The sequence below is a fragment of the Martes martes genome, assembly GCF_963455335.1.
Source record: "Martes martes genome assembly, chromosome: 10".
Taxonomy (NCBI): domain Eukaryota; kingdom Metazoa; phylum Chordata; class Mammalia; order Carnivora; family Mustelidae; genus Martes; species Martes martes.
The window spans coordinates 112,613,937-112,638,719 of NC_137898.1; the positions used below are offsets into that span (position 1 = coordinate 112,613,937).

Genomic DNA, 24,783 nt, shown 5'->3' on the forward strand with positions numbered 1-24,783 from the left:
CTCTTTGCTATCAAAATCTAAGTCATCTTGCTGGTGCATGTATCTGATCATCCACAAGCATTTGTTTAATTCAGGTGAATGACTCAACTCACCTAAGGAAGGCTCTAGGTCCCTTTCACCAAAGCATCACATATTATGGTCACTGAAGCATCTATTCATAGAAAGTGCCAGGTATATTCTTGTTTTGTTTTTTTAAGGTTCTGGGTGTGGTTTATTTCTTTGATTTTCTTTTTTAAGAAAAAATTTTTACATGAAAACCCAAGCACTCTGAGATCCTAGAACTGAACTATGTAGATTCTGATTATTGTTTACTTGATATTCAAGTGGTCATTCCTTGACATAACTGTCGGATTTCATCACTCTCAACCCCAGTTTTTAAATGAAATTTTATTTCTTAAGCCCCCTAGTGCTACTGTTATGCCAATATATCCTTTATCCATCCACAGATGATGTTTTTTAGAAGACATCTTTGTTTTTCTTCAATAAAAATGCATTTATAAGAAAATTGGCACGTGCATATGTTTGACTTTCAGTATTAAACTTGGCATTACCTCCTGGGGCTGGCAGTCCCCACTATGCTCGCCTTGTCATCCTCCATTATGTGCCCTAGCAGTACAGCCAACACCTGTGGCCACACAAAAGACCAAACATAGCAGCTGCAGGACTCAGATGTCCATGCCGAAATAAATTTCTAAAGCTGAGATATTTGGATCTGGGACTGGTTCTTTTTTTGAGCCTTTCAGGAACTGCTGGAATGTCCAGTGCTACACAGTGATATATATCAAGTGTCCAGCACTTGTGTACTCTATCTTCTTTGGCTACCTCTGATTCAAATTAAAGGCGGAGGTCCTCGTTGGCAGCATAATACAGTAGTGACAAGCAGAGGTTCTGAAATCAAACTGCCTGGATTTGAAGCCTCGATCTACTACTTACTATATAATCTTGGACAGATTATTAAACCTCTATAAAACCTGAATTTTCTCACCTATAAAATGGAAATGATATCACATACCTCAGAAATGCTGTGAAGATGAAGTGAGTTTATATATGTAAAGCTTTTAGAACCATGCCCATTGATGGTAAGCACTATAGAAGTCCTTGCTATTATTGTAAGACTATAAATTCTTGACGATACACAGGTATAATTTGAAAGCAATTGTTTCATAATAACTATAATCTATAATCTAAGCTATAATCTATGAGATTTTCTCCTTGTCCATACTTTTCTTTTCCCATTTGCATTTTGTGTGGCATACGCTTGATTTATCCAAAAAATGTACAAAGGTCATTAGAAACACACTGGGCTTAAACCTTAATCTGGTGAAATTAGAACAATATTATGTTAAGAGTTTTCCCCACTTCTTCTAGAATTTTAAGAGCATACCACAACACGTTTATACTGTCAACACCTGTTAAGAGGTAAAATTATTTTTAAAAAGCCCTCGTTCAAGTATAAACAGCTTAATAAGTGATGGGAATGTCAGATACTCCATGAACCCCATACATATCCTAGATACAAAGTACTCCGGTCATTCAATCCTGGGCCTATGGAACTCAAGACCATCCTTCCCCGTGATAGCTACTAGACTGTTATGCATGCTCCAGTCCTTTTTTGCTTTCATTATTATTCTTGCCAATTTTTAAATTCATTTACCAAATTTCATTTGATACATATGTACCATACATATGCATCTTCTATGTGAAGATCCTGGAAGTACAGCAGTGAATAAATAAACAAAAATGCCTGTTATAATGGAGCCTATGTTAAGTAAAACGAATATAATGTAGGGTGGTGGTGCTTGCTGTAGAGAAAATTAAAACAGAAAAAAAGAATGAGGATATTAGCAAGGAGGATAGAAGTGGTCAGAGAGAATCTCACTAAGAATGTAACATTCAATAAAGACTTAAAGGAGAAGAGGGGTGAGGTCTTTTTACATCTGCAGAAAGAATATTCCAGGAAAAAGGGCATGTACAAAGGCCCTGAGGGATGTGCCTGGAATGGCATCAGAAGAACTCTGATGGGACACTGTGATTTGGAGGACATTAGCTAGCTGTCGACAGAGAAATGTGATCTGCTGGTTCTAAAAGGTTCACTCTGGTTATTTCATTTGAAAGGCACAGACTGGGGAACGGATGGGAGCACAGAAATCAGTTAAGAAGCTATAGTAGACAATATAACAAGATGGTGGCAGAGCAGCTGAACCCTAAGCTCCTCTCATCCCATAAATGCAATGAGGGAACCAGTCAACCTAAATACCCCAGAAATCAGCTCGAAGACTGACAGAGTAAGTCCACAACTAAAGGGAGAGAAGAGGCCCTATCAAAGAAGGTAGGAAGTGCGGAGACATGGTTTAGGGCAGAAAGGGATTGTGGCTGCTGTGGAGGAGAGGGAGCCCTGGTTGCAAAAAAGGGCGAGAGAGGAGCACAAAGGGGAATGCACAAGGAGAATGGTTCCCCCAAGTCACTGGCTTCAAAAATGAGAGGGGCTGAATTTCGTGACTTCTTGCAACCAGTGGGGCTCAAGGCCGGGAGTTTTAAAGGCCAGTGGGTTTGGCTGGGATAGAACACAGAGGACTTCCCTATTGCTGGAGAGAGAGCAGGCAAACAACCCAAGGGAACACAGTGTGGAAATAGCAACCTGAGAAATGCCTGGGGCACTGGCAGGAAGATTTTTATTTGCTCTTCTTGGAGTGCATCCCTGAGAGGCAGCATTACAGAGACGCCTCTCTGGGTCCAAAGGCACCCTCTGGCCCCATTTCCCTCCCCACCCCTCAGCATAAACACAGAACCACCTGCGGTAAACAGCACAGCGCCCACACTGGCTGCGTACCCCGCTTATACCAGGTCCCACACCCCACCCCACACACTGCCGGGAAAGCCCATCCCGGTCAAGCTTGCCTCCGTCGCAGAGCGGCAGGCCCCTCCTCCAGAAGACAAACAGAAACCCCTGCCCACACCGCGGCTCCCCACCAGGGAGTTCTGCAAGGCCTCGGTGCTGGTGGACGCGCTGACACGTCTCATTTCACAGACAGACACGAGCACGCCGCATTAAAACTCACCGCATTCAGGCCAGGGACCAAACGCTGCCCACAGCGGGCAAGGAGAGCCTGTGCAGACCACCGGCCCGAAGGACAGAGCAGCCAAACCACAGCAGCAGAGGGCATGCAGCGCACACCCGAGACACTCCCTGAAGCGCCAGGCCCTGGGCACTGCAGGGCCTCTTCTTCTGAAGGCCGTTGTGTTCAGGAGCAGGAGACGTAACAGGCTTTTCTAACACCGAGAAGGAGGAAGAGACTTGGACGAAATACCAAGACGGAGGAATTTATCCCAAATCAGAGAACAAGATAAGGCCACAGCCAGAGATCTAAGCAAAACAGTTATAAGTAACATCTGATGGAAAATTTAAAGCAACGATCGTAAGCACACTCACTGGGCTTGAGAAATGAATGGCAGACTTCAGGGAAGCCCTTACCACAGACATAAGAGAATAAAACGGAACCAGTGAGAGATGAAGAATGCAATAACTGATCATTGAAACAGGCCTGATGCAAGGCAGAAGCAGCAGAGGAATGAATCAATGATCCAGAAGACAAAGTAATGGAAGATAATGAAGCTGAACAAAAGAGAAAGAATTATGGTGGGGCACCTGGGTGGCTCAGTCAGTTAAGCATCTGCCTTTAGCTTGGGTCATGATCCCATGGTCCTGGGATCAAGTCCCGCATCAGGCCCCCAACTCAGTGAGGGGTCTGCTTCTCCCTCTCCCTCTGCTCCTGCCCCCCCACCCCACCCCCACCCCGCTTATGAGCTCTCTCTCAAATAAACAAAATCTTTAAAAAAAAAAAAAAAGAATTATGGAACACAAGAATACACTTGGAGAACTCAGTGATTCCATCAAACATCCTAACACTGCTATGACAGGAGTTCCAGAAGAAGAGAAAAAAGGGGCAGAAGGTTTATGTGAGGAAATAATACCACAAAACTTCCCTAATCTGGGGAAGGAAACAGACAAACTAGACTTTTTTGTTCTTGTATTTTTTTTGTTTTTGTTTTTGTTTGTTCTTGTATTGTTTCTACCTGCTTTGGTATCAGGGCAATACAGGTGTCCTGGAATGATTTTTTTTTAAAATATATTTTATTTTTATTTATTTGACAGAGAGAGATCACAAGCAGGCAGAAAGGCAGGCAGAGAGAGAGAAGGAAGCAGGCTCCCTGCGGAGCAGAGAGCCCGATGCGGGGCTCGATCTCAGGACGCCAGGATCGTGACCCGAGCCGAAGGCAGAGGCTCCAACCCACAGAGCCACCCAGGCACCCCAATGGAATGAGTTTGAATGTGTTCCCTCTATTCCATTATCTGAAAGATTATGATAAAGATAGTCATTTTTTTTTTTAAAGATTTTATTCATTTATTTGACAGACAGAGCTCACAAGTAGGCAGAGAGGCAGGCAGAGAGAGAGAGGAGGAAGCAGGCTCCCCGCTGAGCAGAGAGCCCGATGCGGGGCTCGATCCCAGGACCCTGAGATCATGACCTGAGCCAAAGGCAGAGGCTTAACCCACTGAGCCACCCAGGTGCCCCAAAGATAGTCATTTTTTATATGTTCGGTAGAATTTACCAGTGAAGCCATGTGGTCTGGGGATTTTCCGTGCTAGGAGATTTCTGGTTCCTAATTCACCTTTCATTCTTGTTATTGGTCTAAGAAGATTTCCCATTTATTGGATTCACAACTAAAGCATGGTAACTTGTACATTTTTAGGAACTACCTTTATGTTTTTCTAAGTTATCTGATTTGTTAGTATATAATTGTTTAATCTATTACCATACTCTGTTATATGTCTTTGGTCATTTCTCGTACTGTTTTCTCCTGCAGTTCTCATTTTGCTTTTTTGGCTTCTTCGTTTTTTCTTAGTTAATGCAGTTAGATTACTGCCAATTTTGTTTTTTTTTTGGGGGGGGGGGACTGGTTGTTACTTTCAATGTTATGTTATTGTTTATTCCAGTCTCTATTTCATTTATCTGACTTTTCTTTGTTACTTCTTTCCTCTACTAGTGTCTTCTGGATCACTAATTCATTCCTCTGCTTCTTCTAGGCTGCTATTTCTTGCAGCAGGCCTGTTTCCATGACCTGTTACTGCATTCTTCATTTCTGATGGATTGTTTTATTCTCTCATCTCTGAGGTAAGGGTCTCCCTGAAGTCTTCCATTCATTTCTGATAATGATAAATTTCAGCTAAGTTTCTTCTTTTTCTAGTTCCTTCTGGCGTATTGTTGTTTATTTGCTCTTTTTTTCCTAACACAAGCTTTGTAGTGTAAATTTCACTCTAACATCTGCTTTTGCTGCATCCCATAGGTTTTGGAATATTGCTTGCTTTGAGACACACTTGATTTGCCATCTTATTTCTTATTCGGTCCATTACTTGTGCAGTAGTGTGTTAATATTTACATACTATATATATATTTATTTCCATTTTATTTCATTTCTTTCCAATGTTCCAAAATTCACTGTTTATGCACCACACCCAGTGTTCCATGCAATATGTGCCCTTCTTAATACCCACCACCAGGATCACCCAACCCCTCACTCCCCTTCCCTCCAAACCCTCAGTTTGTTTCTCAGAGTCCACAGCCTCTCATGGTTTGTCTCCCCTTCCGATTTCCCCCTACTCACTTCTCTCCATCTCCCAACGTCCTCCAGGTTATTCCTCATGCTCCACAAGTGAAACCATATGATACTTGACTCTCTGCTTGACTTATTTCACTCAGCATCATCTCCTCCAGTCCCATCCATGTTGATACAAAAGTTGGGTATTCATCCTTTCTGATGGAGGCATAATACTCCATTGTATATACGGACCATATCTTCCTCTTTATCCATTCATCCGTTGAAGGGCATCTTGGTTCTTTCCACAGTGTGGTGACTGTGGCCATTGCTGCTATGAACACTGGGGCACAGATGGCCCTTCTTTTCTTTCTTTCTTTTTTTTTTTTTAAGATTTTATTTATCAGATAGAGATCACAAGTAGGCAGACAGGCAGGCAGAAAGAGAGAGAGGAAGGGAAGCAGGCTCCCTGCTGAGCAGAGAGCCCGATACAGGGCTCCATCCCAGGACCCTGAGATCACGACCTGAGCCGAAGGCAGAGGCTTTAACCCACTGAGCCACCCAGGCGCCCCGGCCCTTCTTTTCACTACATCTGTTTCTTTGGGGTAAATACCCAGCAGTGCAATTGCAGAGCCATAGGGAAGCTCTATTTTTAATTTCTTAAGGAAGCTCCACACAGTTTTCCAAAGTGGCTGCACCAACTCGCATTCCCACCAACAGTGTAAGAGGGTTCCCCTTTCTCCACATCCTCTCCAACACTTGTTATTTACTGTCATTAATTTTGGCCGTTCGAACTGGTGCAATATGGTATCTCAATGTGGTTTTGATTTGAATCTCCCTGATGGCTAATGATGATGAACATTTTTTCATGTGTCTCTTAGCCATTTGCAGGTCTTCTTTGAAGAAGTGTCAGTTCATGTCTTCTGCCCATTTCTGGATGTAATTATCTGTTTGGTGTGTGTTGAGTTTGAGTTCTTTTTTTTTTTTTTTAAAGATTTTATTTATTTATTTGACAGAGAGAGAGATCACAAGTAGGCAGAGAAGCAGGCAGAGAGAGAGGAGGAAGCAGGCTCCCTGCTGAGCAGAGTGCCCAATGAGGAGCTCCATCCCAGGATCCTGGGATCATGACCTGAGACAAAGGCAGAGGCTTTAATCCTCTGAGCCACCCAGGCACCCCGAGTTTGAGGAGTTCTTTATAGATCTTGGATATCAGCCCTTTGACTGTAGTGTTATTTGCAAATATCTTCTCACATTCCGTAGGTTGCCTCTTAGTTTTGTTGACTGTTTCCTTTGTTGTGCAAAAGCTTTTGATCTTGATGAAGCCCCAAAAGTTCATTCTCACTTTTGTTTCCTTTGCCTTTGGAGACATGTCTTGAAAGAAATTGCTGTGGCCAATGTCGAGGAGGTCACTGCCCATGTTCTCCTCTAGGATTTTGATAAATCCCTGCCTCATGTTGAGGTCTTTTATCCATTCCGAGTTTATCTTTGTTTATGGTGTAAGAGGATGGTTGAGTTTCATTCTTCTATACATAGCTGTCCAATTTTCCCAGCACCATTTATTGAAGAGACTATCTTTTTAATATTAAAAAAAAACAGTCTATGGTAACAATCCAGCTTAGAGATGACAGTCTCTCTGATCTACTTTTTATTTGAGTCAGTAAGTATGCAAGCTATCCAACAAAATTAAGCCATATACAAAGACCTAATTAGGGTTTTAGAAATAAGTCTAATTCAAGTTAAAAGTGCTGTTACTAAATTGCAATTGTTCCAAGATTAATTTCCAAGATTAATTTCTTATCTATTACCTAGTTAACATAAATCATAAGGTGGCATTAAAACAAACAAAAAACTAAATATGATGTGAGGTAAGGGAAAACTCATTTTATGTAGTTTTACTTCAATTACGACATATATGAATATATGTATTTTTTACTATTTATATACATATATATAAACAGTGGACTCTGTGCTAAAGTTAATATACGCATATATATAAACAATAAAAACTTCTGATGCTTGGGAAATTGTTTTGTTTTTCTACAGAGACGTGTATGCATAATGGCATACGAACAACTGGCATTTAGTATAATCCCTAGTTTTGATACTTTACGTCAGAGGCTTTGATCAGGCCTATGATTTTAGGGTATCCTCAAGAGAGAGAAATACCTTCTTTAAGAACAAAGACCATGGTTCTATTTATCCAGTAACTGAAAGGAGTATTTCATTATTACTGTAAAAGATACAAAAACGAAGACTTCGTTAGTTCAGGAATGTAATATACCAGGAGAAAGCATCTGTGTCCATGATATTATGGATTTATAATACTGTTTCTATGGTACTCATATTCATATTCTTGCATAGATCCTGAAATCAACTTGACAAATATTTACTGAGTTACTTTTATGAATAGTTTTTAAGAGATATTTTTGTATTCTGCAAATGTGGTTTACTTAGCAAGGAACGGATACACAGAACAAACTTAAATATTTATTTTATGTAAGATAATTCTATTGAAGTAATCAGTTTTCAACAAAGTTGCTAGGTCAGGGTTGGGCAAGCTTCTGCAAAGGGTCAGGTGGCAAATACTTTAGGTTTTGCAGGGCGTACTGTCCCTGCGGCAACTCTCCAACTCTGCCACTGCAGGGTGAAAGCAGCCACAGAGGATGCATAATGAGTGAATGTGGCTGTGTGGACTTGCAGTAAAAGGCTGTTCGCCTGATTTGGTCCACCAGCTGCTTTTTGCCAACTCTTGTTCTACAGGTTAGGAATGAAAGCTTCAAAACACTGATAATCTATGGTAACTGGTAAATTCTAGTGATTATGTGTGACCAAGGGCAGTAACTTTAGACCTGACTATGCTCCTCATCTCCATCCACTCCACACTGATTTCAACTAAGCAGTTCATGTTCTCATCAGTAATTTCTTTAGCAATATGCTGGTTCCAGCGCTTCTTTAAGCTCATTCTGATTTGTCTCATGAACGTTAATTACCAGCACCTTAACTCTTGCTATTGTTGTTGATACAATTCTACTATTGCTATTTTTAAAATTATGCTTTTTAATTTAAATATCCTGTACAAATTACAGTGCTGAACAGGAGTAGGAGTACTGTTCGATGTTGAATCAGAAAAATTTTGACTCTTCCATGATCTGTTCTACTTTGCACCCCATGTTAATGTTAATCTGTACTGAATTCAGCTGCATCATGACCATTTCCAACGTGGGATGCTCTCTGAATCCACTTTCAAGGGTTCTCAAAAGTGCAAAGTGCTTTATGCACTGCTCTAATGGTCTTCTCCCTCTAAAGGGTATATCAGACTCTATATATAGTGATAGGACTGAAGGTACCATTGGTCACACACTTCTTGGGGCTGAACTCCTTGGCTATAGTAACATCTGGTCCAATAGGTAGTATTGGCCTCATTCTGACAACAGCATGTCATACCTTAATAGTATCTTGGATCTACTGGTGGCTGGCTGGTAAAGTCACTTGAACATCCGATTCTTGATTTTGGCTCAGGTCATGATCTCAGGGTTGTAGGATCGAGCCCTGCATCAGGCTCTGTGCTCAGCAGGGAGTCTGCTGGGGATTCTCTCTCCCTTTTCCTCTGGCCCTCTCCTCATGCTGTGTCTCTCAATATAAATAAATAAATAAATCTTAAAAAAAGTCTCTTGGATCTAGTAAGAATAAACCTACCTTGTTCTCATGTTTTTAGACAGGAAACAGTAATTTGCAGTCCAGGTGCTAAGAAGAAGACTGCTTCTTAAGAAACTAAGAATGCTCTTTAAATATTTTCCCCCCTGTTCTTCTTTTAAAAACAACCTGCCATTCCCCAACTATAGTAAACATGGAAGCAACATACACTTAATATGGAAGAACACAACTCACTCTCAAACTTATCATTGTAGTTGAACAGCGATTTGACTGTTTAAAATATGCTAACTCCTTAATATACAATCTACAGTTCCTGTCTAAACCATTTTTTTAGACTTAATGGGCATGTGGACATTGATTCTTTTTTTTTTCAATTTTATATTTTCAGTGTTCCAAGATTCATTGTTTATGTACCACACCCAGGGCTCCATGCAATATGTGCCCTCCTTAATACCCACCACCAGGCTCCCCCAACCCCTCCCCCCATCCCCTCCAAAACCCTCAGTTTGTTTCTCAGAGTCCACAGTCTCTCATGGTTCGTCTGCCCCTCCAACTTCCCCCAATTCACTTTTCCTTTCCTTCTTCTAATGTCCTCCGTGCTATTTCTTATGCTCCAAAGTAAGTGAAACCATATGATAACTGACTCTTTCTGCTTGATTTATTTCACTCAGCATAATCTCCTCCAGTCCTGTCCATATTGATATAAAAGTTGGGTATTCATCCTTTCTGATGGAGGCATAATACTCCATTGTATATACGGACCATATCTTCTTTTTCCATTTGTCTGTTGAAGGGCATCTTGGTTCTTTCCACAGTTTGGCTATTGTGGCCATTGCTGCTATAAACACTGGGGTACATATGGACCTTCTTTTCACTACATCTGTATCTCTGGGGTAAATACCCAGGAGTGCAATTGCAGGGGCATAGGACAGCTCTATTTTTAGACTTAATGGGCATGTGGACATTGATTCTATGTAACATTTATTTCCTAAATAATTGGTGAAACAGATAATGCAACATAGATAATATAAAATTCACAAAATGAAGTATTCGAAGTGCTTCAACTAACATGTTTCAGGTAAAAAATGTACACATCGATTAACACAAATCATCAAGTTTAATATGAGACTACAGAAAAATAATTTCATTAGAATTTATCAAGGATAAAATGTTAGTTTTAATTTCATATTCTATTTCTGAATTGGCCTCTTAAGGTTGTGTTTGGGGGCATTTTAAGATATATTGCAAGTGCAGGCACCTGGATGGTTCAGTCAGTTAAGTATCTGACTCTTGATAGCAGCTCAGGTCATGATCTCAGGGTCGTGAGTTCATGTCCCACCTTGGGCTCCACTTTGGGCATGGAGCCTACTTTAAAAAAAACAAACAAAAAAAAAACCACAACATTTTACAAGTAGACAAATTTTTTAAATGAGTCATAGTTCAAATCTTTCCTAAGTTAGAATTGATAGAAATGTACCTCTTAAATAGCTTTTCCTAAAATTCGCAAGAAAAGAGCTAACAGATCTCCAACGAAGTGAGAGAGAGAGAGTAATGTGCACTCACCTAAAATACTCATGACATGGAATCCTTTTGGGCGGGGTACAGGTAGGCAAAAATGTAAAAGGCCCAAAGCAGTATCATGTACAAAATTATTTTCTCCGCTTTCCAAATTAAAGCTACAGGCTATGATAAATAGGTGCTTATGGTGTTTTCCTATGAATACAGGAAGGAACTTGTTTGTTATGATCTTAATCAGACATCTATCAAAACAGAATAAAATCCTTAAAATAAACCCTGGAAAATCGTAAGACTGTAACCTCTTACAGGATGATAACTACTATGTTTAGATACCAACATCTTCCGGTGTTATTTCATTCATTCAGTAGATCTTACCCAGTCTGCCATGGACTGATCAAGTTATGTTCCCAACTGTCTTAGGAGTTTTGGAAGGTAGTTTAAGTAAATACACAGTGGCATGAGACTAACGGGTAACCCTAGAGCACAGTGAAACATGGTCATCACAACCACACTTCCGGCTTCTACTTCCACCTCCCCTTGAGCCAAAGGTTTGAGTCCAAAGGACCTCGCAGCACCTGCAAAACTTCATGCACTCCTCACCTCCAAGCCTCGGTTTGTGTTGCCTGCAGTACTTGGAGTGCTCCCTTCTCTCTCTCGTTTTTTCTAAAAAATTCTATTTCTTCACACTCTTTTTGTTCTCCCCCAAAGAGTATTAGAATTTTCTATTGTTTTCAACCTGATATTTACCTTAGCCCTCCATTCAGTTTGTACTTCTACCCCTGCTCCATGTAGCACAGCTCCACGCTTATACCACATGATGGAACACGATCTCTAAACGTGTTTCAACAACTGGTCCCGTCACCATGATCCCAAATACTTCTCTTTACGCCCTTTTGTTTGCTATTCTACAGTCTGTTGGCAGATAGCATACAGGTAGAGCTAGGATATAAAAAAATGGTCAATGAAGCGAACAAAAATACTTGTGGCACACACATATTTCCAAAATAAACTAGTGCAGTACAAGATGGAGACAAAGCCAATGTTTTAATAGATCAGAAGGTTATTCTAGCCATTAACCAATTACAAAATCACATAGAAAATAATTGTCAGAAAAATTATAACTTTGATTTTCAACAAAAATTTATTGAAGCAGGTCTGGTTCATGTACTACAGACTTTAAATTATAGTATTTCCCAAAGGAACATGAGTAAGGGCTATCTTGGGAAGCAGTACAGGCTCACACATGTGCATGCATTTACTCATGTAGTTGGAAAACTGCTTCTAACACATTAATGAATTTTTCACTTAACCCAGGTTCAAACTACTAAACAATACAATGTTAAAAATTGTACTTAAAAAATATATATATATAAATATAAATCTGTATATATATTGCAAACTACAGCCCACAGGCCAAATCTGACCTACCATTGCCTTTGTATAGTTTGTAAGGTATGAATGGTTTCTACATTTTTAAATGTTTCGAAGGAGAGAGGGAAATAAAAATAGGATATTGTGACACATGAATATGATGTGAAATTCAAATTTTAGTGTCCATAAATAGAGTTTTATTAGGACACAGGCATGCTCCTTCACTACTGTATTTTCAATGGCTGGTTTTCACTCCCACATCAGAGTTTAGAAGTTGAGACAGAAACCATATGGTCTGAAAAGCCTCAAGTGTCTTCTGTTTGGCTCTTTACAAAAAGTTTCCTAGTTTGCTCACTCTTAGTAGAGATCATTCTCCATCATAATGAACGTAAGTTAAGCTTTCCTGGCATGTAGTGTAACACAGTGGCTAAAGCCATGCGTTTGTTGACTAAGAGAAGTAGCTAAGTCCCAGCTCTGTTACTGGCTTCTAGGTGACTTTGGGTAAATTAATTAAATTCTCTAAGTTTTAACTGTCTCGGGAATAAAATAGGATAATAATTCTACCCACCTTCTGGGTTTGGGGAGAATTAAATATGCAACACAAGAAAATTACCCCATGCATAATGGCAGTTATGCTGCCAAAAAGATATGCCTAAAATGTAAGGATGCAGGAAAGTTGAAACTAAAAAGATGGTAAAAGATATACTTGAAAAATATGAGCCAAAAGAAAGCTCGGGTAGGTATATTAATGTTGAAAAAACAGACCTCAAGACAGAAAGCATCGTTAAGGAGAGCAGGGTTTATTATATGGTATAAAAAGTTTCAGTTTATGAGGAAAACACTAAAAAGTCTAAAGAATTTTATATGAAAACATATCACATATAAAGCAAAAATCTATAGAAGTACAATAAGAAACTGATAAATCTAAGACTAAAGTGGGAGATTTCCATGAACATCTATCTCTCAATTAGGTCAAGCAATCAGAAATTTAGTAAAGACACGGAAGATTCAGCCAACAACATAAAATGATTACTTAGAACGCAACAGTGCCCCATCCTCCAAAAAGAAGAAAGTGAATACTCCTGCTAAGACTACATGAAATATTATTAAAATTGAACACGTATTGGAACATGAAGAAAGTTCTAAGAGGTTTCAAAGAGCTGTATCACAGAGAATACATTTGCTGCCAGAACCCATTAAGTTCCTCCTACCAATGCGTGTTGTGTATCTGAACAAATGTAACACAAGAATACATGAAAAATGTAAATAGGCTTCTGAATCAGGAAAGAAACTGAAGCGTGGTTTAAAAAAATTCTTCAGACTTCATGCCCAAATAGTTTAAGGCATGTTATCAAACTTTTGAGGAGGAGTTAATCTTACCATTCTACAGATTCAACCGGAAAACAGAAAAAAAAAAGTAATATTCTGCAGTATATTCCAGAAAGCCAATATAACCTTGTCACAAAATTGCATGTGTAATCACATGTAATTACATGTATATAATGACATGTATAGTACAGGGAGGTGGTGTGGTTCTACTTTCCCTCTCCCCTTCCGGCTGACTGGAACGTGGACATGACTGGGGCTTCAGTAGCCACCCTGGACCTTAACGCGAAGCCACATGTTGACAACGTGTAGCGACAAAAGAAGCCGGACTTACAGGAAGGTGATGAAGCTTCCACAGCAGTGACAGTAACAGCTCCACATTACGTGTACCTCATCAAAACACATACATGCACACTGATACCTGTGTGCCTATGTATACTGTTACTTTGTTTTTGTTATTATTTGAAGTCTAAACTCTCCCTATGGATACACAACCTCAGATAGAAATCAGCTTCCACAGCGTTTTCCTTAGAAATATAACATCACACAAGTACCTTCTGAAGTTATTCTTTGCAAATACACAGAGAAGTCTCCCTGACAAGTATTTGGTAAGTGAAATGGACAATCTCTGGATCCTTCTGAAGACGCGAGGGCACAGAGGTGACATATGTGAGGTCTATGTTGCAGATCACTCACCCTGGCAAGTACATGGGAGACAGATTCCAGAGGCTCCCAGTGGAGCCAAGAAGAAAGCTGGTTGATGCAGGACAATGAAGTAGGTCTGGGCAGAGGTTCCAATGTTATCCTCAAATCTCTCTTCCATGCACTTCCGCGGAGAAGAGGATGCTTTGGGCATATTTCTATGAGGCATACATTTGGCAAAACTGATGAGTGGTTGGCTAGGACTGCATGAGGGAGAAAAAGGAGTAAGGAAGCTTCTTCCTTTTCTAGCCTGCAAGGCAGAGTACACCTTCTAAGACAGAAACATATGAAAAGGAGCAAGTTTCAGGGGGCAGTTGATAGATTCACTGTTGAAATGTTGAGATTTTAGATACAATGGGACTTCCAATGGTTACTATGAAAACGAGTCTGGTTCACGGGTGAGGACTGAGCTCTATCTAAATACAGTGAAGATGAGACCCTAAGATTCATCCATTCATATTTACTGAGTGTGACTAAATGGCAGGTCCAATCCTTGTTCAGGGACCCTCAATAAGACAAGTCCCTGCTCTTACAGACCTCAAAGAGTCTGGTGACAAAGGCACAGAATTGAACAGAATACTGTGTTTGGTGCAAGTAACACAAAATGCAACAGGCGCACATGGAGGGGTTTATCACTCCAGGGCAGATGTGCAGAAAAAGACTTCTTGAAAGACATCATGCTCAGAACTGAAGGATAAGTACTACGCATCACACGGAAACAGGGCTGGGCTCTTAATGTTTGAGGCTGAGGGAATGCCAAGTGCAGAGCAACAAGGCAAGCCAAAAGCATCTAACGCGCTCAGAATCTAGAAAAGGCCATTTTCACTGGGGCTGGGTGTTTCAGTAGATGCAGATGACCTAACAAGTTGGGAGAAGTAATCAGGAGATGGGCTGGGCAGCACCGTTTAAGGAATGTGGATGTTAGAGGAAGGGTAATGCCATCATGAGATCATTCTAATCAGGAGTGGGCCACGGGCAACCGAGGCAACATGAGGACAGACCTGGGGGTGGGGAATGCCGGCATTTTAAGAGAAGTCAGAGTAAGGGAACTCTGTGGAAGAAATGAACCTCAAGAAACCACAAATTTATGCCTGTTTGTGTTTTCATCAATTTAGCATTTATAATCAGATATATCCCTGTATTAAAAAGGTGCACGTCTTGGGGGTGCCTGGGTGGCTCAGTAGGTTAAAGCCTCTGTCTTCGGCTCAGGTCATGATCCCAGGGTTCTGGGATTGAGCCCCGCATCGGGCTCTCTGCTCAGCAGGGAGCCTGCTTCCCCCTCTCTCTCTGCCTGCCTCCCTGCCTACTTGTTATCTCTCTGTCAAATAAATAAATAAAATCTTAAAAAAAAAAGGTGTATGTCTCACAATATAAAATATTAACCAAATATATTAGATTAAGGATTAATAATATTAAAATTATAAATATTTATTGGCATTTAAGCATCAATTGCTAAGGTATTAGTCCAGTAATAATGTTGCTGACAATAATAATAATGAGTAATAGAGCACCTGAAACATACAGACTTCGTTATATGCCAGGAACTGTGTGAGCACCTTATATACAACTCACAGTGACCGGGAAGATCACAGACATCCAGTGATTTCAGGAAACCTACGCAAGGTCAGACGTGTAATCAGCGGTACAGCTGCGATCTAAATCCAGTCACTTTCCATTGTGTGCCACTGTCCTCCATGGACAGCATCTGGGTTACAGGACCGAAATAATGCTGGAACTACTTCTCTTTGGACAGGCAAAAGACTGGCAAACCTGCCATAGCCTCAACTTAACATCTAACAACTACTTTCCACCATAACAAATAGCAACTCTTTCCATAGCCGAGATACCACGTGTTATAACGTGGTGATAAGCTACAGGGCACATAAGCTTCAGTGAACCTTACCTCTGACAGAAGTTTAGCACTACAAGGATTTAAACTTGATTGTGCATTGTCATTACATACACAGTTGTTCCATTTTTATAAGAAAAGGAACAGTTCATAGAGACAATATACATTATCTTGAGGCAATCTGTTCAGTCAGAGGTCGAAAAGAAAGATCTTCCCCCATATCTTCAGATAAGCAACTTTTTCTTTTTTTTTAAATGAAGTTGTCAGAAAATTACAAGTCATTTGCAAACTTACTGCTTTAGAAAGGTGTGGGTCACTGAAAGGATGGAGCCAGTGAGAAATCCTTGCCATCTGTTTTTTTAGGGTAAGAAAATTGTTCATACATTACATCCACATTTCACCAATCTAAGGATCCTCAAGGAGCATGTCTGTCTCCCTCTGGCCCCCGCAGTCCTCAGGCCTGACTCAGTAACTCAACTGACAGGTTGTGTCTGTGCTCAGGACTCTATCACGACAAAATTTTCTTTTTTTCTTTTTTCTTTTTCTTTTTTAAAGATTTTATTTATTTGACAGACAGAGATCACAAGTAGGCAGAGAGGCAGGCCGAGAGAGAGAGGAGGAAGCAGGCTCCCTGCTGAGCAGAGAGCCCGATGCGGGACTCGATCCCAGGACCCCGGGATCACGACCTGAGCCGAAAGCAGAGGCCCCAACCCACTGAGCCACCCAGGTTCCCACGACAAAATTTTCTAAGCAAATTTAATGTTTCAATAAAAGCATTAATATGGGTCACCATGGGTGGGTGGACAGAATTTGGATGGACTCCCATATAATAGTAATTTGTTTGTTTGAATTTTGAATTTCAATGGGGATGAAGCACAATCACCTTTCCAGTGAGGAGGACCCCCAAAGGTCTTACCAAGATCTGCTCTGCTCTTCCATTCAGACCGAATACCAACAACAGGTAGCAAATGGGAAAGGAAGGACACCTAGACAGAGGCTGTGTCACCGAGCCAACAATGTGTCTAGTGCCTCCCAGCAGACAACTGCATGGGCCTGCCACGAACATTCATGGAAGGCTATGTGTCTATCTTCCCTGCATTCTACTCAGGCCTCTTTAACCTTCCACATGAACGTCTAGAAGGCTGCTGGCACCACAAAAACAACCATGGGCTTCTGTCCTTCTCCAGACCTTCTCCAGTCTGTTCACACTGCTTACTTTTCGGCTCCTTGCTCTGATCCCTCCTCAGACGACCCTCCTTGTAGCTTTACTTCATTGTTCTTTGATAATCCCCTTGTCTGGCACTGTGGCTCTGATTCATTCTCCTTGTGGATTTTAGGATATGACTTCTAGCATTTGCCCTCAACCTCTCCATTCTGTAACCAGGGAAAGCGGGAGGTACCAGGCATGTGCCTCCCTCTGCCTCCTCTTACCAGGGAAAAGGGATTGGACACATAACCCTCTTAATGAGAACACCCACCCATGCACCTTCATCCCATCCACTTGCCCCTTAGCCCACTGCTCCCCTTCATAACCCATGGTGGAAACAGCCTATGGAATCTGGGTTAATGAGGGCAGAGAATAAACACGGCAGTTGACACTAAAAGAGATGCTGTGAAGGGAGCAGGGCCGTTTTGCCAGCTTCTGATCACTTTTTCTCCCTCAATTACAAGCCACAATCTCTATAGGAAGCTCTATTGCTATTTTTATACAGGTTTTTTTTTTCTTTGCTCTCCCACTGGCCAGGTTCCAGCAGGAAGGCAGTGATACATGCTTGAAAGATACAGTTAAGTGTTGTTCTCCTCCTGGTAGAATGGGTTATCCTCACACTTGGCAACTGGCAACAAGTAAGTATTTGGCATTGTCAGCCGGACTATAAATGTGAGGAAAATCAGTAACCAAAAGTATTGGGATGAGCTCTAAAAACAGTCTAAATCCTAATGAGTTCACTATAAACACAGGTAATTGCCCAAGGTTCATCACGGGACATTTATAGAAAGGGAATCTTCTTCATCCGCGTGGGGGTTTTAGATGTAAAAGTTCTTTCCCCCCGGGGTTAGGAAACAAATGGAAAACGGGGCTTAATATATCAAGAATTAAAGATAAATTTTTTTTATCCCTTCTTGGATGGCACCTAGTTAGGATTTGAAAGATTCTTACTTCTCCTGAATTCATACATCAATTATCTGTTTTGCTATTGTGGTTCTAATTTTGTTTTTAATAAGAAAAACGGACCATAAGCATTTTAAGTGGCACAATTAATGGCAGACGTGTGCTGCCGTGACATTAGCACATATGGGAACTGGAGACTGGAGATGGGTGCTTGTAAGCAACACTCCACACCGATCGTTCCTCTGAGTGGTGTCGAGCCCAGATGACAGGTGTCCAGTCACCCCTGAAAATCTCACACCTCTCTGAAAGGAATATCAAAGAGGGAGCAGAACCAGTAATACTGTTTTGATGTGAACTGAAATCGTTATGCCATATTCCTTGAAGGTATGTGCTCCCCCACATTATTTCTGGCTGTGAGTTTATCACAAGTCCGTAACTGGTAACGACTGACAGAGGGCTGAGGCTCCCAGCTCCCTGGAATCATGCTGCCTATCCCAATTAGTTTCTAAGAGCAGGAAGAGAAGGAGGCAAAAAGTAAAAGAACAACAATATGAGAAGAAATACAGAACTGGAGTTGAGAACCCAAAGGGAAGAGAGGAGAGTTCTCTGGAGCATTTCATTCAGGCTTCTTTACTGGGAAGTAAGAGAGGTATCACTGAAGGGGATTTTATGCCTCTTCATTTGTTCCTCTTTCTGTTATGTAGATTTTGACTTTTTGCAAAAGGATTTAAGGTCATTTATTTAAAAAAAGGCATGTATGCAGCAAAACCCAAAAAGTAAAAATGAAACAGCAAGATCCCTGCCCTCCCCACACAAAGGTGTCTTTCCATCCGCCTTCCCTCCTTGTTCAGCACAGGGGAGCAGCACACGTACATTATGCCAGCCCACAACGCTGTTTCCTAGGTTTTCCAAAGTATGTTATGCTATGTGTAGAATATATTTTTGTAAAAAGGAAAAAAAAAAAAACCGGGCCAAAGGAAATAAGCCAAAACAAACCAAAGTAAAGTTTTCTACTCTATGCCTTGCCAAATGTATCTCTCCTAGGGAAAATTTACATAATGTTATAATATTAATTCAGATACTGAATACAAGATATTCAGCAACCTGTGAAATAACACTGCTAGGCTGGAAAGCACTGATGTGATAAAATATTGAACATTAAGCATTAAAGAAAAGTAGGAGGAAGTAAAACATGGTCAGTGCCAGCCACTGGTTACTCTGGATGTGAGACCAAAACTGCTGGCTTTCATTATCAGTTCTCTGGAAAACACTGACAGGGATCATTAGAATTTTAAAAATGTTAGGTTTATGTCTCCTCAACTCTCCGTTGATCATAAATACACCTTGTGACCAGTGGTGTTGGGAATGGCCAAAAATGCATCATAAATATATACAATTCTGGGCAAGAGACACAAGTAAAAAATATTTTCCTTTGAAAAGATCTATTTCAAATGGGAAAATAACCGCTGCTTATAGTACTTAAATTAATGTCTTTTTCACTGAAGGAAAATGACTTTCCTTTAAGTAGATTTGAAAAGATTTTCAAGGTTTTATACTACCAAAAATACAGATTATTTTAAAATGCTATAAATATTTAGCTTAATTATACTCAAATCAAGAATGCTATTTTTCAGGCTTCTCCACATTTTTTCATGATAAGAAAACTGCATTTAATTCAAGGACCACCCCTATAGGAGAATTTTTCATTTTGACTAATCTATGAACTGAGACACTAAAATATGGTATTATCGAAAACAAAACAAAATATGGTATAATTAACAAAATATGAATTAAATGATTAGTTATTAGAGCACTAAAATTATTTGATACCAAATGTCAAGGACTTCACTTGATGAATTCATTAGTCCATTTCATGGTTATGGTATGCTTATCAGGGGTTACTATGCTACACACAAAAGGTATGAACGTAATAAGATATAATAATTACTGGCAAAAGACCTATTTTTGGGAGAAGAAAAGATATGTAAATGTATACACAATGCAATGTGAAAATTACTATAAAAAGGATCTGTACAGAATGTTCTCTAAGTTCTTTTCCTACATGAGTCAAGAAAAGATTTAGATGTTTCACTCAAAGTGCAATCTGTTATTCCAAATGAACTCGTTGTTTAGATATACTGTGTTGTCCCATACAGTAGCCATTAGGCAAATGTGGCTACTTAGATTAACCAATCAAAATTTAAATTTAAAATTCAGATCCTCAGGTTCATAAGTCACATTTTAAGTACTCAACAGCCTTAAATTTATCAACTCAAAAATCTTACTGAAGTTTTGTTCCAAATTAAAATTGTAAAAACATTAAACTATGCATCAAAGGCAAGCTCCTGGCTGTTAAGTAGAATCTTGTGTACTCTTTCCTAATGAAGCCATATCAAGTGAGTTAACTTACTTTCAGTACTGTCCTGCTTGCCACTGCATCTTAATACCTATCAAAGTGCCCGATACAGAGAAACTGAGCAAAAAATTTTTACTGAATGACAAATGGATAAACTAAATGAATAAATGAATGTACACATTTGTCTTCTTTGAGAGGCAGTCAAATGAAAAGAAGCAGGGAGTCACCTGGTAAAGAGACTGCTGATGCCGCCTACTTTCTTTCTCGGATGCTGCCTACTACCACCATTTCCAGGTTAGGAATAGACTATTGAGAATATAAAATTAAAAAAAAAAACCTTATAAAAGGATGAATGGGCTTTAGAGACAATGAGTTTAACTTTCCACTTCTCTGTATTTCTGTCTCCCTAGAAGATGTAGAAAAAATATGGGTAGGTTCACACAGCTCCTCAACAGCAGAACAGAACTTGAATATAAGTCTTAATGAGGAAAGAAAGCATCCTTCCTTTTACTGACCGAGAATCAACATGAAAACATTACTTTAAGTTATGACAGAGTGAGGCTCTTGTGTTTTATGAGATCATTATATCACTAAGGACATTAAGATTTCAGAAGTAATTGAAGAGATCAATGAAAATACATATTCCAAAATAAGGATTTCTGATGCACCAGAAAGCCATTTTCACTCAAGTTTGTGAAGAAATTCAGGGTCCTATTAAGGCAGTTACTTTTAACATGAAAAGTGTTTAAATAGTTTATGGTAACAAGATCAGAGAAAAGCACCAAAATCGTATTTCTTTACACTTGGTTTTGAACATTAAAAAAAATTCTTATCTTTAATGTTGATAAGTGCTTTTTTCTGCATGATGGGAAAATATGGATGACTCTTAGCCAACTATGTTTATGACAGAAAGCAATCATGCTCACAACTGAAGTTCATGCCAAAGTTGGTGACAGTGACACGTAATCTTAAGCCCAGTAAATAAGAGGAAATGAATTGGTCCTGTAATCCTAAACTTATAAAATAAGCACAACAGTTTCAAAGGGAGAAAAAAATTGTTACTGTCTTTTTTGAGTACTTAAGTAAGACCAAAAATATTGGGAAGCAGCATCATGCCATGGTAGGGTGAACCATCTCAACATTCAGGTAAGGCCACACATTCCCAAATCTAAAATAAGTCAGTCACAGTGATGAAAAGTCCAGCGTAGGGAGTAGAGTCAACATTGTAATAACATTGTGTGGTGACAGATGGTGACTACACTTATCGTGGTGAACACTCAGCAATGCACAGAACTGTTGAATCACTACGTTGTACACCTGAAACTCATATAACATTGTATGTCAAATACACTTCAGGAAAAAAAAAACATAAATAGCCATCTTCTTGATATTTTTTCATTCATGCAATTACCACTCGGTAGAATGGTGTCTCTTTTGCAAATGACTTGGGTTACTATAACAGAAGGCCATACAAAGGACTAGCTGTTCATCCTGCAGCAACCACTGAAGAGAATTAGGAAATTTGAGAGAGTGACTTGCACCAACTGGTTAAAAACTGGACAGTTATGAGGCACCTGGCTGGCTCAGCTGGTTAAATGCCTGACTCTTTACTTCGGCTTAGGTCATGATTTCAGGGTCATGAGACTGAGGCCCAGTGTCTGCACTCAGCAAGGAGTCTCCTTTAGATTCTCCCACTCCCTCTTTCTTTGCCTCTCCCCCTCTTGTGTGATTTCTAAATAAATAAATAAAATCTTCAAAAAAGAACTTTAAAACACAACACAACAGGACAGTTACACTCCAGGGAGACAACAATGAAAAGCAGGCTTTGTGCAGAAAGCCAGTAAGTAAGTTAAAGATGACAAGATGCCATGTTAGAAGAAACAGTGCTTGTAACCATGAAGCACTTAAACCCTAAATTTAGCCAGGAAAAAGATACTTTAAATAATGAAGTATGCATATTTATACTGGACAGATCCCTGGAATGAGGTGATGGGACGTGGCTCAGGGTTGGAGCATCTGATTTGCTATGCAAGAGTGAGGATCCTGGAAAGTACCAACTAGTACAAAAGCAAGGCACCACTTTTAATCTGTTTGTAGGGAGGCTAACACATGAATGCCTACACCATTCTCCTTGCCGGAGACTGATTTACTCAGGCACAGAGGCAGAAAGCAAGATAGAGGTCCCACCCATATTTCTGTGAGATCAAGACATCATAAAATAAGGATCTTCTGCCCAAAGTGGTGAACTGGGCTGTGTCATTAAAAACCATCTTATCCAGATCCCAGTATATATTTTCTGGCATTATGATTCAATCTTTTAACACATTAAGTTAACTTAATGAAGTATAATTTTTTTTTGCATTTGACATTCATATTTTACAACTGATAAACCTACATCAGCACATTATTATCACCTAAAGTCCATGGCTTACACTAGACTTCACTCTTGGTTTTGGACATTCCATGTGTTTGGGCAAATGTATAATGATGTGTCTACCGTTAACAGTATCGTAGTGAATAGTTTCACCGCCTGAAAATCCTCTGTGCTCCATCTATTCATCCCTCTTTCCCCTTAACTTTTGGCAAATACTAATCTTTTTCCTATCTTCATAGTTTTGCCTTTTCCAGAATGTCATATAGTTGGAATCATACAGCATGTAGCCTTTTCAGATGGGCTTCCTTCACTTAGCAGGAAGATGTATTTAAGGTCCCTCCATGTTTTTTTATGCACCGATTGCTCATTTCCTTTTAGCTCTGAACAATGTTCCACTATTTGGATGAACCACAGTTTACCCATTCACCTACTGAAGGGCATTTTGGTTGCTTTCCAGTTTTGGCAATTATGAATAAAGCTGATCTAAACATCTGTGTGTGGGTTTCTTGTGTAGACATAATTTTTCACCTCCGGTTAGTAAAATACCAAGAAGCGGGACTGCTGGATCACATGGCGAGAGTGTAATTTCGTAAGAAACTGCCAAACTGTCTTCCAAAGCGGCTGTACCATTGTGCATTCCCACCGACAATGAATGAGAGCTCCTGTTGCTCCACATCCTCATCATCATTCGGTGCTGTCAGTGATCTGGATTTTGGCCACTCTGATAGATAATGTAGTGGTATCTCATTGTTGTTTTCAGTTGTATTATGATTCAATTATCAGTGTCCTCTTGCTTAAGGATTTTTCCAAAAGCTAGAAATGTACAGAACGATCATTTCTCCAACCTAGAATATATTCTGCAGAATGCTTTGGATAATTAGCTACTGGAAAATGTTATCATGAGATACGGGTAGGTTCCCTTATTTCCAAATGAGAATTACTGCATGCTGCAACCATGCAAAAAAAAAAAAAAAACAAAAAAAACACTGATATTAAATTTTCTGAATGTGTTACAGAAAGGGAAATTTACCAAGAATGCTAATATAAGCAATGTACTAAGACCACCACTGTGACATCTTATATGGTATATACCATCTCTGAGTATAGGAAATTATGTTTGGACTTTTGAAGGTAATCATATTTTCAAGACTTATCTTGCTTGTTTATTGTCTTATATTTATTATCTTACCCATTTTGCAGATAGAATTCTATTCAAGGATATTCTTAAATGTTGCCAGTTTCAATTATTCCAACTTCTGATAAAAAAATCAAAGTCTTTAAGGAAAAAAGACTGAAGACAAAACCCCACAGGGGGTTTCTTGCTGTTTAAATTGTAATGTAATATGCTGCTACGATTCTAGTCACTAAATTAAAAAAAAAAAAAAAGGGGCGCCTGGGTGGCTCAGTGGGTTAAAACCTCTGCCTTCGGCTCAGGTCATGATCCCAAGATCCTGGGATCGAGCCCCGCATCGGGCTCTCTGCTCAAAAGGGAGCCTGCTTCCCTTCCTCTCTCTGCCTGCCTCTCTGCCTACTTGTGATCTGTCAAATAAATAAATAAAATCTTTAAAAAAAAAAAAAAAACCAAACCGAATATGGGAACTTCTTAAGTTATGTCTCATACTGTAAAGTCAAAGTATCTCAAAGAGGCCCACAAATGAGTGGACTGTTACTAACCCAACATTCTTCACCCCGTTATTCCAATGCATGGGTTGCACAGTGTCACTTACTCATCTCCACGGCCTGATGAAGTAAAGGCTGCCGGCGCACAAGCCTTCCCACCAAATCTGTACCGCACTGACACGACGCTTCAAGTACTCACGGTTACATTTCAACACGACATCTGAAAGTAACGATGTACTCTATGCTGGCTAACTGAATTTAATTAAAAAAAATTCTACACTTCAAACTCAATGCTACGCTTCCACCTG

The 24,783-nt window shown here is 39.8% G+C and overlaps 1 protein-coding gene across 2 annotated transcripts in view; it reads right to left on the reverse strand.

Annotated features, from left to right (window-relative positions):
• Nucleotides 1-24,783, reverse strand: part of GRIA4 (glutamate ionotropic receptor AMPA type subunit 4) — a 376,802-nt gene that overhangs the window by 213,216 nt on the left and 138,803 nt on the right. The window lies entirely within an intron of this gene.